Here is a 13,641-nt window from a genome sequence, read left to right on the forward strand (position 1 = left end):
TATTGCTTTGTGTTTATCATACCAACACTGTTTATAGTTTTCAATCATTTTTATGGTAAAATGAAATTAAGGCTTTTCTCTGACTCCTCTAGTGCACATTGAAGGGTCCCCTCATAGCTTCTGGGCCCTTGAGCTGCCCTGTGGAAAGTTACGCCTTTGCACAGGTGTAAATATTTACCATGCTGAGTGAAATATACTCAATTATTGAGCCTTAAGAGAGAAAAAGAAGCACTGAAGCGATAGCCTTAAAATTAAAGAACGCACGAGCCATTACTTCAGGAAATTACTGCCAGTTTTTAAATTGAAATCTGATTTACAGCAGATGTTATTGGTTTACTTTGTGTAATGAAGTGGGGGCAATCAAGAAAGTCTTAGGGAGTAAAAACTGTTTATAGTATGTCATAGAAAATTAAGTTAGTCTCAAAGGGTGATGTAGTTTGTATGTCAAACATCTTTTATGCTCACATCTTTAATTTGAGCAAATTCAACTTTGGAAAAGCATTCAAAGCTCCAGATCAACTGTGTGTAAATTATATGATTTAATTCATCTCAATCTGTACAAATTATGAACAACATCAATACTGCATGGTGCATACTGTTGAATAAAACTGAATTGATTACCCGACTCTATGTTAATTCAGCAGAAAATAAAAATTAGATTTTATGAACAGATCATGTCTGACACGTGAAAATGTTGACCTGAAATGTAAAGTGGTCAAATAGATGTAAGAAAGCACAATATTTTCTTTTAAATAAACAGTTCAGTTCAACTGTGTTCAGGTTCCCAGACAGGTAATGAATGAAAGTAAGTGAAAGTGCGATGGCACAGAAGTATAAAATACCAGAAATGGAAACACTTGGAGTGCAAATACCTCAATCAGGCAACGTTGATACACAACACTTAAAAACAAAAGTACTTTAAGTGTGTTAGCTAGTGCATAGTGTTGTTCTTGTTAGCCTTAAGACAATGAAGACCTACATAGTGTCGTTCTTTAATTAATAATAATTAAACAATTAATTAGCATTTATTTATGGCATCTACAGTATATCTGCTAGAATTCTCTTTTGCACAATCTCAGTCTTGCTGTTTTTCTTTAACTTTTGTATAAGTGTGTATATGTACATACTGTATATAAAATATCGCACCACCTCACATAATAAGACCATAAATATGAGCCTGTGATACCTTTAACCATTTTGTGTTCATTGTAGATTATACTCATTTTATTATTATTCTTTATGAAGGTCCTGTAGCACAGTTATATCTCTTGCAGAATCATTAAAGTGTCTATCAAGAATAAAAAGCAACTAAATTAAACGAACAGAACGATAAGCATAGAAAAATAAATACATAAATAAAGCCAGTACTATACCTTGATCAAAATATTCTGATCAGGGTAGACCTTGATAAGAATATGCACGTTACATAAATTTGTATTTTTGTATGTGAAAATTAAAATTGTATTTTGTTGTGTGCCAAACTGCAAATGTACAGCAGAGAATTAAAGCATTATGACAGTTCAGTGATCAAGATAATCACAGATAGATCAATAATCTATCTATGAGGGGGAAACGTGGCAAATTAGAAAGAAATTCACATGTAACATGAATCAGCTTGTGGTCTTCCGCTATGATGTAATTACAAAGCAGAAGTTTTAAAAATGTATTCATATATTTTACCTTCAGTGCTATTAGAAACTCACGTTCCTGTGCTGTCACGCACCAAATAGACGATCTTTGACCACGTGAACAGCTTTACAGGTGCACGGGTTATAGAGGCTCCGGAAGTGACGTGTGACGCTCACAAGACTAGACCGTACCATTTTGTGTGGACAGTAAATAGATGGACCCGGAGACGACAGGCGGAATTGTGTGAGGGACGGAGAAGCGCCGAAGGGTAAGAAACCGGGTTGTGTGTGGGACATTTACCGAGAGGAGGTTAATGTGTGAAGAGGGTGAAGAGAGACGCTCCGGTCTGTTGGTTTGTTGGTGGGGTGATGAGGCTGTAATGTGCCGACCGGGGCAGCTGTCACTGAACTGCTGCCTAACGCGACGACTGGTCCTGAAAGTGTTTATGAATGAAATCAAAGCCACAAATCGGCTCCCGGTCCTCAGCAGCTTTACCACCTTCACCTGTGGCTTCCTCACAGACGTGGTTTTAAGCGACGGGAGTCACACGGCAGGTATAGGTGAGGTTAGTGCTCTTATTCGCCGTCATTATGTAACCAAGTGCACAATCTCGTTAAATAGCGAGCTACAGAGAGCCTGTGTTTGACCCAGGAGAGGGAGGAAATTACAGGCTGCTGAGGAGAGGAGGTGAAATTATAGAGGCTGGTGAAGAAATGTTTGTTATTGAGTTCTCAGACTGAAGTTTTGTTTAGTTTAGTTTTTTGGGTTTTTTTTGACTACGTGGCTAAAGAGAGAAACAGATACAGGATGGGACAGGTTGGTGCTTATTTACTTTGAATATCATTTATTTTAAATTGTCATCTGTACACCACTAATTCCTCCCAGCCCTAATAATTATTTTTTACATATTCAATGAAAGTTAAATGAGCTTGTGGTTTGTTAATGATGTGTTGGGAAATATGTGTAGCTGGTTTTGTTGGTCCTCACTAGAGTTAAGACTTCTGAGCATAGGGAGAATTGCAAGTCATGCTAATAAAAAAAGGGGATAAATGTCTTACAGCGGTTGATAGTAGCTGGTTAGGTAGGCCTTAATGCTTTGTGGCATAGATTCAAAAAGCAGCTGCAAACATTCCTCTCAGATACTGGTCATATTGCTACTGCAGATTAATGGGCTTCAGAGGTGCTCTATTATATTGACACTGAGATATATTTGAGTACAGTGAACTGGTTTGTGACACGGTGTGTTATTTTGGTGGAAGCAGCCATCAGAAGATGAGTGCACTGTGGTCATAAAGGGACGGACATAGTCAGCCACAATACTCAGGTAGACTGTGGTGTTTAAGTGAGGCTCTTCTGGTACTAAAAAGGTACGAACTGTGGTGAGTGTGGTAAATCCCACACACCCTTATACCACCACCGGCCTGAACCACTGATACGAGATGCTCGCTGAGTGGCATCTGGTGTGGTCTTCTGGTGCTGTAGCCCAGCTACTTAAAGGTGTTGTGCATTCAGAGATGCTCTTCTACATACTTTGGTTGTAACAAGTGGCTGTTTTAGTTACTGTTACCTTCCTCTCACCTCAGAGCTACCGGTTTATTCTCCTCTGATATCAGTGAGACATTTTCACCCAGAGATCTGCTGCTCACTTTGCAACCCTAGAGATGGTGTTGTGGGAAAATCCCAGGAAATCAGCAGCTTCTGAAATACAACAACAACACCAACAACCTATGTCATGTTAAGAGTCACTAAAATCATCTTTCTTCCCCATTCTTATGCTCACTTTGAACTTCAGCAGAAATCAATGAAAGGTGAATGGCTGAAGTGAACTGCTGTATAATGTGATTGTAGTTCATCAGTGATCTTTGTGTTGGTGCATGTCAGCCAGTTGGCAAGATGAAGGTTAATTAAATGCTGGATTTATTTATTTACTTTTAAAACTTTATCCATCCCTAAAGTAGAGCCTAAAGACAACCTTAGATCTCAATCAACTCACTTTAGTTTCTCCATAAAATTGGTTTAAGTGCAAAAAATGTTAACCAAAGTGCCTCACAGGCGTGCCCCTTAGCAGCTGTGGACACTGTTTGGATGTGTATTTGTCAGTAATTAATCGCCTCCCTCGTCAGCGCCCGTGTTGCCTAAAACTGAATCGGGACCAATCTGTGCCTAATAAACTGGCAGCGTGTGACTGAGTTTTAGATGGTGTGGACCTCTTACCCTGCACGCTCGCTCCATGAGCAGCGCAGCGGGAGCCATCTGACACAAATCAGCCGCCATCATTCATGTGTCTTTCATGATGTCACAACAGCGTTTGGGTTCTTCATTTGTGCCAACACGCTTTGACAGTCAGTCGGCGGCACAAGGCGTCGCACATGTGAGCCACGGCTGCTGTGGGCTGTCAGCAGCAGCAGCATTGTGTTCCACCCTCATTGTGCTGAGAGGGATGTTTTCAGTAAGTGCCCACATGTGTCACTAATGGCTTTGCCTCCCTTGTTACTGCTGCCTGTCTGTGGTGCAGTTACAGGTCACACTCGACACTAATCAGCCAAATGTGGTCCCCCCCCCCCAGGTGACTCCGAGCTGGAGACTGCACCTCTCAGGTGGTGTTACAGTGTCACATCTATACATGTGGGGCCAATCTACCATTTGAAGCTATTGTAGTGTATTTTTTATGACATTGAAACTGCCACTAACAAGCACCGGGTTGTTTTTCATTTCAACAAAGTGCACTCGCATAGGTGTGACGTGTAATTTCCTGAAAGACTTCCTGGAATTTTCACCTGTCTTGCAAGCTGTTGGTGGAACTGTTGTTTAAAGGGCTGTATGCAGAACAGATTAGCTGACCGATTAGTAAACTGACAGAAAATTAATATGCAGAAATTTTGCCTTCTGGCTTTATTCCTGTCTAATTTGAAAAATAGAATAATCAATCAACTTTTTATGAAAAGAAGTGAGATTCTGACACACAGCTTTTTATTGTTTGTAAAAAAACAAAACAAAACAAACAAAAACAAAACACATTAGGGAGCTATGTGATGTGCTACGTACAGCTAGTCCACCAACTGTTTATAAATCCACACCTGAAAGTTGTCCCAGGACATATTTTTTTTTGTAATTGGGATGTTTTTCCACAGCAAAAACACTGAATTCCTCCTTTATTATCTCTGAGATCAGGAATTGGCCGTTACTTTTTTCCCAAGGGGCCACATGAGAAACTGGGACTGTTGTGGGTGTTAGCAGCTCATTGGTGTGAACCTCCACATCAGTCCCAGTTTCTCACGTGGCACCTTGGGAAAAATTAACTGCCCGCCCCTGCTTTACATGGCTCGACCTTTAAATCCTGTCTTCTTAAAGACATCGGTCTCCACGGTTACAGTGTTGCATTACAACAGGGCGTTTGTTGCTAGAGTACCTGCGCATCTGAGCTATTGAGTCCCGAGTGGAGCGGAGCGTCAGCAGAGCATAATAAGGTCCCGATGCTGGCGCAGAGACAGGAAGCTGCATTTATGTAATTGACATGTGTAGCAGCAGCAGCGACGCAGCCTTGCAGCTGGTCTGAGCTCACTAATCCCAGCCCTGGAGACTCGCTTTGCTTGTTTGGGTCACATTTATATAGCAGCAGCTTCGGTGTCTTATCGGGCTTAATAAATAAGCTCATTGTTGTGTTTCGTAAGATGTAGCATTTAAAGTATTTTTTTTAAAATTTGTTGTCAGCAGTGTGCTACCCCCAGTTATGAACGGTTATATACGTCTGGTGCAATCCCCAACATTGGAAAGGGTTAAATGTCTAAAGAAACTCGTCTGTCTTCATAAAAACTACATATTTAGTCATTTTTGAGTTGTATGTAAGGCTGTGCACCAAAGAAGGAGAAAAGGATTTATATTGATTGGCCAGGCCGAGATATCAAGCTGGAAAGGATGTGCAGCAGATCAGGGTGATTAAGGATGGAGATGGTAATGGACTAACGAGTGAGGAGAGTGTGCTGAGAAGATGGAAGGATGACTTTAAGGAGCTGATAAGTGAATAAAATGAGAGCAAAAGAAGGGTGGGTGGAGGGACCTTGGTGGAAGTGCAGAGGATTAGTAAGGAGGAAGTCAATGTGCCTGTGAAGAGGATGAAAAGTGGTTGGTCCACATTACATACCTATCACCTGAGATGTCTGGGAGACAGGACAGTAGAACTTTTGACCATGTTGATCCTGGAGAGTGAGAGGATGCTTGAGGAATGGAGAAGTGTAATGGTAACAATTTTCAAGAACAAGGTGATGTGCAGGGCTGTAGTAATGACAGAGGGATAAAGCTGATGAGCCCCACGTGGTTACAAATTGTGTCATGGAGGGGGAGACACAAAGTTGCTCCATTCTGCAGAAAAAGTGCTTTTACTCAGGGAAGAGTAAAAGCATTGCCCTGAGTGGAGAACAGTGGACAACAGCTAAGTGTAGATGAAGTAACACCTGCTTGGAAGCTTTAATTGCATTGTAACAGTATCCTGACAAGTCAGATATCTTAACTTCACCTGTCTCTCACCTGCTTTGCTCAATGTGTCTGCTCTGCTCTGTAGTGTTCTTCATCATAATGCAGTGAAACAGAGCAGAGGAGAAACACTACAAATGTGCGGAAGTCACCATAAAACAGTGGAGCTGAAATGAAGTGAAGGGGGGGGGAAAGCACAGAAAATTACACTTTTGATGTTACTTGATTCCCACTAGAGACAAGGTCTTTGGTTTCACTTTGTAAACTCCAGAGAAGACGTCCAGACTTGTTTTGCTTTTGAGGTCTTTTTTCCTTTTGATAGCAGTAGACTGTTAGAGCTCAGTCCTCCACTGTGGTTCTGTCGTAGGTCCTTCATCATCATCATTTTTGTCACTATTTTTCCTATTTATTTATTTTCTATTTGTATTGTTTTCTAATATTTCTCTAATTCACCTTTTCTTCCTGTCCCTTGTGCTGCTGTAACGAGTGAATTTCCCAGAGTGTGGGATTAAACACAGTTTATGTCCTAATCTCTCAAATTTGTATTAAAAAAATGATTTGTCGTGGGTTTGATTAGGTAACATGACAGAAAGCCTAACAGCTGTTAAAAATAGCCCTCACATTGCAGGCAGCGCAGCCATTGAAGAGCAGTTGAGTGGAAAAAGCCAAACAGCAAATGTTGGGCTAAAAGAGGGATATGAAGATGAATGTGTTACCGCCACCCCGTCACTCTCTCTTTCCCCACTCTTTCTGTATCCACTTACTCGCTCGCCCACCCTCAGGCCCTCTCCTCCTTTCCTTGCTTTCCTTCCTTTCTTTCTGAGTGACATTTCGGTAATAACAATGTCTGCACTCCACAGGCCCTGCCTCCATCCCATCCTTGGCCTGCTGTGCGCACACGCAGAGCGGGCACGCCTTACATCTATATCAGACTGTTAAATGCCAATAATGACGACTCGGCGTGGTTAAGGAAGTAATCATCTTCCATCTCCTGGGCTCGTCTGTCCCCGTTGGCATTAATGGAGTTATCGTATGCCAAAGAGTTTATCTGACACACTCGCAGACGCCCTGCTGGTCAGCGTGTGTGAGGACCTGGGATTTTATTAAGAAGTGGGTTAAGCCCTTTATATTTGGGCAAGGGTATTACAGTTGTGTGACCGTGAGGTTGGGGTGGGGGTAGATTAACGCAGCATTGCTGAACCCCAAGTGTGTCCAGACTCTGCTGCTAAAATTATGAAGAAATATGAAGTCAAGAAAACAGGTGCATTTGTCAGCTCTGTTTAAGTTTGAGACTTATTTAGAGGAGAACTGTTTTACAGAGTTTGATAAAAAGGCAGTCAGCACGACGTTTAATATCTGCACAGCCATCTTCAGTATATCCGTTGGTTTGTCTTTATGCATATAGGGCTGTGTTCATGCTAAAAGTGCACTGCTTTAAATGCACATCTCTCTTGTGATATGTGTGCTAGCTGAGCTTCTATAATTACCACAGCCTGCAGCGCCTCATGGGGAGCATATTAACACACACGAGTGGAGGAGCAAGAACCAGAGCACATGCACAAGTCATACAGGCCGAGTGCGTTCGAGCACCTCCGACTGCTGATGTGTGCAACTTTAGAATAATGTATGAATAACAGCGATGCACAGCTACCCACGGATTACGTAACGCTCGCTCAGTGCAACAGGAATAATTCCCCAAAATTGGTCGCAAAGTGCAAGTGTGCAGCAAACTCCACGTGAAGAACATTTCCACTAAATGATGACAAATGAGGCAAATTAGATGTTGAAAAATATTTATATTGATTTTAGAAAACAATGGATGTGTTTTTTCTTTCTTTAACTTGAACAGTGATGCATTGAATTAGCTGATAATCACCAAAATAATCAGCTGCACGGGGTCTGGGATGTCCTACTGATGGTGAATGGCAGAAAAATAATTTATTATTCATTTGATTTATTATATGATTAATTTTAAATGCTTTTAAATGGAATATTTTTAGGTTTTAGGTGGAGATGGAACAATACCTGAGCCTTACCCTTAGCTTTATTGACTGATATTTGCCTACTGCCAAACAAGTTGGCATTTACCTATAGGAGTAGTTGATGTTTTTGCTGTTTTTTTTTGATTAGAAAACAATAAATAATTAAAAAAGGTAAATAGCCTTTGGGCCCTAATTGCCAAGGTGTGGCAACATTTTTTCTAAAGAACAGAAATTGTGTATTTTGAAATAACAGGGCCGTGGTGGACTAAACATTGATGCAGTCCTACTTTTACACTGTCAGTCTATCAGATTAATTAATCTGAAATGATATAATTGATTAAGTTGTGTTCAGGGCTGAAACCAAACGTCTGTGATAAATCAGGGTGCTTGGAAACATTTTACAGACTGGCGGTAGGCCATAAAGTCTCAAGATTATAATCACAGGATTCCAGCGAAATTTGCGCTAATGATATTTTTGACGATACAGAAGAAAAAAAACTGAAGGCTTTATCAGTGTTTGCAGCTCGCAGGCAGCAGCGTGTGTTAGTTCAACCAAAATGAAGAGCTTTTTCCATCCTCCTTTTCCAGTGAGCGTCTGTCACTGATCACCTAATTCAAAGTGTGAATCCGTTGCCATAAGGTGTCAGCAGCAGTGTTAGAGCTCAATATTAATAATGCAGTGTATGCACAAAAGCATCTTAGACAGTGTTTTCACATGAAATTTTAGCTAAAAGTACAGCGTGGCTGCTTAACCCTTTAGTTTAACAGAAAAGTAATTTAACCATGTAACTCTTCAGCAGCCTGCGCACATAATAAAATTCTACAAAAACAATTAAATGCGACTCCACACGCGGTCTCGCTTTACCGCTGATGCATTTATTAAATTGTAATGTTTAATAAATGCATCAGGTGACCATCATCTGGTTGTAATGTCATAGATTAAATGTATTAGTGGTAAACAAGAGTGCAGGAATGTGGAAACAATGTGGAATTTTCTCCCTTGCACTTTATTTCACATTCAGATGTGAATGTAACTAATATATATGCAGTGTATTTTGCACAGGTACTTTATGATGTCCGTGCTTTGCCCTTAAGTCTCCTCTTGCCTTTGCACAGCTGTGACCTCACTTCTTTTCTCTAACCTCTCACCCCACCAAGCAGCAGCAGCAGCATCCTCTCCCAGCTGCACAGCTGTAATCTCAGACCACCACTGTCTGCCACCGACTGTAACCCTGCACTCTTTCCTCTTTTATATTCCTTCTAGGGAAGTGGGGTCTGAATGAACACAACATTGCTTCTTTGTGCGTCCCACTTCTGAAATTCTCTTTAAGTGAAATAATTAGAGGCAAGAAGGCTGGAAAACCTTCAAAAAGTTATGTTATCTAAGACTGGCTGCCGTGTTTGGTATTATGGCTTTGCACGCAATCCCACAAATCACGCTCGGGATTACCAGGTGCACGCTGTTGGGAGGGGAGGATGTGCTGCTACTCATCATCATGATAAAGAGGGGAGGGGGCTAGCATAGATGGATTGTCAGCAGAATCCTGCGGGTGTGTTGAACGCTCATTGTTATGTAATTTCCACTCGGCACGGATTGGTCAAGCTGTGGGCTGTTGGTGGGCTGAGGATGTTAATCTCACAAGCATTATCTGCCTCCCAGAATCAGAGGCTGTTGTGGGCAGGATTCACTCATCCTCACTCATGCAGGCTTTGTAAATTTGACCAATCAGCATGGCCGGCTTGTTTCCTGTCATCCATCTTGGCCAAACAGGTTTGACCATGAATTGGGCTTCACTCAGAGCAGATCCTTTTTTTTTACAAGTCTTTTCTTTGATTCATCTGACATCCTCAGCACATTGAGCTGACCCTGGGCCGCACAAATTATGGGATTCGTAACCCCACCAAAAAAAGAATTTGGTGAAAGTGTTAACACTGCTTTTTAATAACAAACTTTCACACTACACAATCAGGCAGTTAAAGTCGTTTTGTTAACAATCCATACAGTGCGAAAGCATGATTGACGCCAAATTCCAGTCTGTTTGACCAGAGAGATCAGTCGCATCGGCGTGCCTGGACCCACTTCAGCAAACTGAAGAGGGAAGCTGGGATGTGGTGTAGCTGGACTCGGGCATGCCTGTGAAAATCATTGTGTTAATTAACAAATCAAAAAGGCACATGAGAGGGTGAAACACAATTAAAGCACAAAATGCATAAAATCATGAACCTCACTGTGCCCTGTGAGAGCAGCTTTCAACAGCTTCTATAAATGAGAATGTGAGTGCAGGATCATGGTACAAAGCAACCATGGGTAGTGTGAGTATACAATATAACTGAGTTACTACAAGAACTGGTGGAAAAAATGATTTAAAATGTTAGTTTGGGGGTTACTCTTTTTTTTCTCTCTCATTCCTTTAAAAAAAACAACAAAAAAAACAAACCTCCAAATACTTAAAAATCTGCTTTTTAATCTGATTATTCCTAAACAGTGTTTTTGCAAAAGCTTGGGTCAGTGTCGGGCGAATCGGGTCATGCAGAGCTAATTATCCACCTCAGATGCGCTCCCACTCCTGTTTGGCTTTGACGTCTGATGCTCGCTCGCTGAGATTTCACTGGACAGTTAGCTCATACGGCTGCAGTCAGACACAGTTTACGCTCGGGAAGTTTGGAGGTTAAACACATTTGTATTCTCACATGCAGCTACAACGGGTAATGTTGAAAGGCTCAGGGTGCCGGTTCATGTGTGAAAACAGCTTTACTGTTACTCCACTGAGCTAATGATACCTGGAGCTACCTTGTATCACATATCTTTATTGATTTTTGTTCATAATGCATCACTTTGCTAATATGCTTTGAACGCGTCCTTCAGGTCTCCTGCAGTTTTACTGAAAATATAATGCTTGCATGCTCACCTACCCACAGGTGTAAATACTCTATACACAACTGTATATGTATAAAGTCCGTTGGTAACCAATCTCATGTCTCTCGTGTCAAATTTAAGCTAAATTGAACCCCCAGTATTTGTTTGTTTATGCAAACCCATTCATCCCTCATCAGTCCAAACGCTGATATTCATGGCTTCATGTTATGTCCTCAGTATTAATGACGGCTCTGTTTAGGGTGAAGTCTACTTTTGTGGCTGAAACAAATATAAATTCCTGCTCAAGCTAAGTCTTTTTAAATATAAAGTTAAATATGTCTAGAGATGCGTACACAAGACTGAAGAAGAGGATAAATGTTTAAAGACTTCCCAAATAATAATAATAAAAAATGTGTTCATGAAAGGAAATGATGTAATCCTTGATAAAGGAGAAGTACATAAAGATTTTCTCTTTCATCTGCCGGGGAGCTGAACAATGCTTTTGTTCACTCTGCTTTTATGACAGGTGGTTGTTTGCTTAAGTGTGGAGGTTTTTGTGGCGATAGCGATGGGTTGCATTATTTTCTTTCCATGCACAGTAAGTAAATATGCTGAACTTTGATGGAAGTGTTTGTCTGTAATCATAGCTGTGTGTGTGTGTCTGTGTCTGCGCTGGCAGGTTGAAAGGTAAACCGCTGTAAGCTTATGTGCGCGATGCTGCTTTTTCTCTTATTAATGTGGAGGACACAGGAGCTGTCAGTGCTGCTGTTCCCCTGCTGGTGAAATAGTAATGAGTGTGCATAACAGAGGTGAGCCAGTGTGGTTTACAGCTCCGTCGCACTCTGAGGCAAAGCCAGGACACACATGGAGCGCCGACCGGCTCCTCGTGTGTGCCGGTGATGGAGGCGGAGCAGGAGGCAGCTGCAACCGCTGGAATGAGGTTAACTGAGAAACGGAGGTCAGACTCTGTGAATTTATTTGCTTTGGAAATTTTGAAGAGGTTGTCTAAGTATTCAAAACGTCTATAAACTGAGGAAGAAGGAAACTGGACAGATTGTTATCATTTACTGTTCTCGCTGTGCAATCAGCGGAGGGAACATACAAAAATCTGAGGGATGGGAAAATGAGTTGTTGTTTTTAGTTTAGATGATTTAAAACCTTTACCTAGCTTGAAAATTTGGGTTATTGTTAATTAAGGTTAGATATCCCAAAGTTTTGACTCCAGAACGGCAAAAAGAAAAGGAAAAATAAATGAAAAATTCTGTGGTAGGAATAATCTTCCATAGATCTGAACGTTTACATTTTGGACCTGATAAGTAGAAGAACTAAGAATCATCTTTGAATAGAAAGTAAATGTCGTTAAGAAAGTATGTCCTCATATGGGGCAGTGAGTTTATTTTACAGCTTGACATGATAGAGTCACTATTGTTTACCAAGGTATGAAACACTGTACTAAACTGAATCAAGTAATCGGCCGCAGGATGTGAGGAGGTTGTAGTAAATATTGAGTACAACTTTACAAACAAAACCCCAAATATTCTCTAGTTACGTCTTTATTGATTTTTTGTTTGTTTTGTCCTTCTTTATTTCTTCCATTTGATTTACTGTACTCTGAAAGATTTCATGATCTTGTTTTAGATTTCCTTAACTAGGGGCTTCACTGATATGATAAAAGTTATCATAAAAGTCAATAAACGATAACCCACTTGTGCATTTTAAACAGTTTTTGTGGATTTTGGTTTTTGGTAGCGATCAATCAAGGCTAGACACCACAGATCTGATCATTTGCCCTTGAGACGAAAGTCATCACCATAACCTCACTAATTGAAATACGCTTTTTATTTGTTGGGCAGAAGAGTACTTTTTAAAAATGTTTTAACATAATTTGTAGCAAGAATAAACTTAACTGTGCAGCTACATGACAAGAGGAAAAAATGCAGTGTGTTGTAAAATGTGCTCATTGAAAAATGCTGTAAATGATTTTGAACTTTGTGCTCGGCAGCACAGTGTCCAGCCTTGGTGGTTAGCACTGTTGCCTCACTGCAAAACGGTGCCGAGTTCAATTTCACCATCAGGCCAGGGTCTTTATGTGCGGAGTTTGCATGTTCTCCCCGTGTTTGCGTGGGTTCTCCTCAGGTTCTCTGGCTTCCTCCCACAGTCCAAAGACATGCAGTTAGTGGGGTTAAGTAGAAATACTAAATTGCCCATAGGTATGAATAGGGCTGTTCGATATAACGATATATATGGATGGATATAAAAACGTCTATCGTTTCATTTTACGCTATCGTTTGTTTAACTGTTTACGACAATATTTTTTCATCGTTCTGATGGTCACTGTAGTGGCTATATTAATTTCTTAAAGTTCTCTCTTTCTCTTATATTTAATATAACCACACTACAGACGGACAAGCGCCTGTTTTTATGGGTTGTCATTAGCAACAACGACGGTAAAACCACCGCATGTCCGCTTGTTTATTTTCCACATAACCCTTTCACAATAAAGCTCAAGATCCTGTTGAGAATTTTCAAAGTAAACGCAATCACATGAAAAAGTATGCAGAGTATTGACGGACGAGAAGCAAAATAAGAGCCGTCAGGTGCTAAAAAATAAACCTTAGACTCAAACGTTAGAACAAGGCTTCCCCCGCAGCACACCGTGTAATAAATACTCACAAAGAAAATGGCGGCCGTTACAACCTATGT

The 13,641-nt window shown here is 40.8% G+C and overlaps 1 protein-coding gene across 4 annotated transcripts in view; it reads left to right on the forward strand.

The window, feature by feature from the left end:
* Positions 1–1,787: 1,787 nt before the first annotated feature.
* The window catches only part of si:ch211-45c16.2 (mitogen-activated protein kinase kinase kinase 13), a 37,524-nt gene continuing 25,670 nt past the window's right edge, over positions 1,788–13,641 (forward strand). For 2 of the 4 annotated variants that reach the window (XM_040027957.1, XM_040027963.1), the window contains exon 1: positions 1,788–1,897. The gene's annotated coding sequence lies outside the window, so the exon portion shown is untranslated. Of the gene's footprint in view, positions 2,195–13,641 lie in introns of all 4 variants that reach the window. The other 2 variants (XM_040027958.1, XM_040027959.1) reach the window with 2 other exon arrangements.

This window comes from Simochromis diagramma, unplaced genomic scaffold (assembly GCF_900408965.1).
Source record: "Simochromis diagramma unplaced genomic scaffold, fSimDia1.1 OVJJ01000343.1, whole genome shotgun sequence".
NCBI classification, from domain to species: Eukaryota; Metazoa; Chordata; class Actinopteri; order Cichliformes; family Cichlidae; genus Simochromis; species Simochromis diagramma.